The following is a 4,327-nucleotide window of genomic DNA, read 5'->3' as shown; positions in this document are numbered from 1 at the left end:
CGCGTTGGTGAGACCTGGAGAGACCCTTGAGCTGACCTGCACAGTCACTGGTGGCTCCGTCACAAGCAGCAGCTATTGGCACTGGGTACGCCAGGCCCCAGGGAAAGGCCTGGAATGGATGGGAGCGTGGAGTGGGAGCATGTACTATGCTCCGGCTTTAAGGGACCGCATAAGCATCACCGTAGATTCTTCCCAAACCAAGTACTTTCTACGGCTGAGCTCTGTGACAGCTGCAGACACGGCCATGTATTACTGTGCGAGAGACACAGTGGGAAGACCAAAGCAGGGACTGCTACAAAAAGGGGAAGCGGGTGGGGAATTGGTAAGTGTGCCACAAACGAACATCCTGAACCTCCCTTGTGGTCTCCTGTAAGTTCAACTGGAATTCTGCAGATGTTCACTGGTTGCAACTTGGCCAGCAATGACTTCCGCATCTTAAAACTGGGGCACAAAACAACCCACGCTCTGAACATCTCCAATGAAAGGGCTGAAATGGATGAGACACATTCGGCAAACTAGAGAGTAGTGGCGTTCCTAGAGGGGTAAGGAGGACAAAACCCAGGGCACCACACGGGGGGTGGGGGGGTGGAGAATCATTCCTCCCAGTTGCAAAGTCCCATAACCACATTGTTGAGGCCTGGAGAGACCCTTGAGCTGACCTGCACAGTCACTGGTGGCTCCAGCATAAGCAGCTACTGGTGGCACTGGGTACGCCAGACCCCAGGGAAAGAGACACAGAGAACCTATTCTAGTCCAATAAAGACCTTCTTAATTAGATGCAAGACTGTGGCAGCCCCAAAGGTTTCTTTCTTCCTCTGCACACACCTGTAAGTTGAGAACCAAATTTTCTCACTGCCTTTGGGTAGTCACTTTCTAACACAACTGAAAGCACTGCGACAAAGTTTTTTTAAGAGGGAAAGGGAGGTGTGGCACAGAGCACCTGCTTTCTGTGTAGAAGGTCCCTTTCCAGTCCCCTGGCAGCATCTGGCCAAGACATCCCTAAGACACCCTGCAGAGCCCCTGACAGTCAGAGGAGACAATTCTGAGCTGGACAAACGACTTATAATTTGAACATCAGCTGTGATCTTCACAGAAAGGTGGCGGCAGAGAACCGCACAGTTCACTCTTGTAGCATTGCAGTGCTACTTGGGAAGCAGCTCGAGATGCTGCTTTGGTGTGGCAGAGAAGCCATGGCGAAGAATCAGATGACAGACACAGGTTTCAAAGAGGTGCAGAACGGCTGGAAGCAGGAGCAGGAATGAAATCAAGGGAGAAGTGTGTCTCTCCCGGCTCCTGACCCAGCTTTTTATTAAGTCTCAAAACACATGATATAAGGCTACGTAATAGGGAAAATTACTAGAGGATGCTGAGATTCATACTGGCTGTAACCAGCCAGCTCTCTAGCTTAACCGCAAACACATTCCATAGATTCTCCATAACATCTTCAAGGCTAGCTCTTTCTATAAACTTCTACTATTTTCCAGAGCACTGGCTTTTCAACACTCAACATATCAACAAAGCGTGTGTGCAGTCGCAGGTGTGCCTGCCAGATTGCCAAATATGCAAAGACATCTCAAAGCTCAGCGCCTGTACATCGCTACACACTCTGTCTTCCTGCAGCCACCGAGTCTTAAATCCCCTGGCTGACAAACACATGCAAATTCCTCCCAGGGATCTGCTCTTTAAGATGCAAAGCCCCCAGTCACAGGGAACCTCTTTCTGACTGCTCCTGAATAAGGGTTGCAAATCTTGACTGCAAAAAATCATGTACTTGTTTGCTGGGTTTTGGGTTCTTTTAATGGTTGGGCCAACCTGTAAGTATTTTGTCATTACAGAGCTATGTTCAGAAGTACCTATTATCTTCCTCATCCTCACTTGATTCTCTCAAGTGATTACACACCAGAGTCGCTTTATCTGGATTGCTTTCATAGCAATAGAACTTTCGCATTTAATTTTGGGTTTCAGGCCCCATAGATTGAGCCTGATGAAACATCAGGGAGGCCAATGCTCTTATCAATTGCACATAATTTATACTTATTATACCAGTTGCCAACGCTGTGTGACTCATATACGTGCTGAAGTAGGTTGTTACTGATGAAACTCAAGGGTTTTGACTATTTTTCTTATTTTTTTGTATAGGTGTCCTCTCTAATGTGCAGTTGGTCCAGTCGGGAAGCCTGGAGAAACCCTCAGTCTGACTTGCACTGCCACATTTTCTGATGCCAGAATCTGTCAGGACCCACCAGAAGTGATGTCATGACTGGAAGTGACATCATCAAGCAGGAAAATTTTTCACAATCCTAGGCTGCTATCCTACCCACACTTACCCAGGAGTAAGTCCCATTGATTATCAGTTAGTAAATCACTGACAGCTTCCTCTGGAACTGGATCCGTCAGCCTCCTGGGAAGGGACTGGAATGGATGGGATGGATAGATCCAGAAGATGGGGAGACCAGATATGCTTCATCTCTCCAGGACCGGGTAACTATCTAGTCTGATTCCTCCAAGAATGGAATTTATGTTCAGCTGAGCTCCCTGACAGCTGTAGACACGGCCATGTATTACTGTTCAAGAGACACAGTAAGCAGTAAGAGAGTAAGAGAGAGTAAGAGTAAGTAAGAGAGAGGCACAGTAAGAGCACCATAAGATGCACATTTCAGAGTAAAAAGTATACATGGAAAGCCAGACACTGCAATTCCTAGGGGGGAAAAATTAGAAGAGAGTCAGGATGGTGTAGAGGTTCAGGAATTAGTCTTAGACCTGGAAGATCCAGGTTCAAACTCATACTCAGTCACAAAACTTCCTGGGTGACCTTGGGCCAGTCTCTCTCTCTCTCTCTCTCTCTCTCTCTCTCTCTCTCTCTCTCTCTCTCTCTCTTTCTCTCTCTCTGTGTGTGTGTGTGTGTGTGTGTGTGTGTGTGTGTGTGTGTGTGACCTACCTCACAGGGTTGTTGAGAGGACAAAAGAAGAGAAGGAACCAGGTCCTTGGAGGAAGGGCGGAATAAAAATGGGAAAAATAAGAAATAAAAAAGTGAGAGATCTGTGCCCTTTTCTGCAATATGGGGAGCTCAGAATGTACCCCAAAATACATAACATACCAAGAAGGTTGAATACATGACTGGAATTAAATACCGTTGACGCACATAGCCCGAGATATCCTGATGAGAAAAGAAGTCTGAACACAAGAATTGTTATCATCTGACAAGCATAATTTAGCCCATGCCTTTTGATCTCAACTTCACGATCTATTCGTACTCTTCAGTCAGCCTTGAAGGAGTTTCCAGTGTCAGCCAGGAAAGTACTTACCAAATACAAGTTGAGTTTACTGGGGTAATATGTAATGAGGAGACCGCTACTGAACCATGAGAAATTAATCAATTAAATGCTGCTGTGTACCAGTGGAGGAATTTGCCAACCCCTTGCATCTCTCCATTATTTGCTGACCCAACTAATTTCAGTTTGTTTCTGCACATTTCAGACCATTCTTCCCCACCTCTGCAGTGGGTGTCCCTAGAGCAGTGGTTCTCACATATTTAGCACTGGGACCCACTTTTTGGAATGAGAATCTGTCAGGACCCACCAGAAGTGATATGACGACCGGAAGTGACATCGTAAGGCAGGGAAATTTTTCACAATCCTAGGCTGAAATCCTACCCAGGAGTAAGTCCCATTTACTATCACTGTTAAAAGCACAGACATAATAGCTTGTTAAAAGTACAGGTGGCAACCTTCAGTCTCGAAAGACTATGGTATAAGCCTACAGCACCCGGTATTCCCAGGCAGTCTCCCATCCAAGTACTAACCAGGCCTGACCCTGCTTAGCTTCCGAGATCAGACAAGATCAGGCACATGCAGGGTAACAGTTGCATGTTAAAAGTACAGGTCTGTGACATTTCCTTAAATTGCAGTCACATACCACGCATCAAGTCTAATGTATTAAAAATAAAAGATTGAAATGAATGGGGACCCACCTGAAACTGGCTCGCGACACACCTGGTGGGTCCCGGCCCACAGTTTGTGAAACACTGCCCTAGAGCATCACTTCACAGCCCAGACAACAATGCAGCCTAATTATGTCCCCTCCCAGGAGACTTCCTGTTGCACCTCTGCTTTCCCTCCCTGCAATGAACAGGCACATCCGAGGATTTCTAACTTGTTCTTTCCTTGGTTCCTGCACATGACTCATGGCATAGTAGCTAGTTTAGGAAGCCAGTGGTTCCTTTAGCACCACCACTTGATTGAACCTGAATTCTTACTGTCCAGATCTCACACCTATATACAGTATCATTGCAGGGGAGACAATTACTCTGATGTAGCAGTGGGGCACT

General features: G+C 46.5%; 1 pseudogene; it reads right to left on the bottom strand.

Moving 5' to 3' along the window:
- Positions 1-3,753: 3,753 nt before the first annotated feature.
- Positions 3,754-3,870, bottom strand: LOC136654439 (5S ribosomal RNA; annotated as a pseudogene).
- Positions 3,871-4,327: the final 457 nt, after the last annotated feature.

Source organism: Tiliqua scincoides, chromosome 5 (genome assembly GCF_035046505.1).
Source record: "Tiliqua scincoides isolate rTilSci1 chromosome 5, rTilSci1.hap2, whole genome shotgun sequence".
Lineage (NCBI taxonomy): Eukaryota > Metazoa > Chordata > Lepidosauria > Squamata > Scincidae > Tiliqua > Tiliqua scincoides.
Note: the sequence above shows the minus strand (reverse complement) of the source record. Positions and strands in the feature narration are given on the sequence as shown.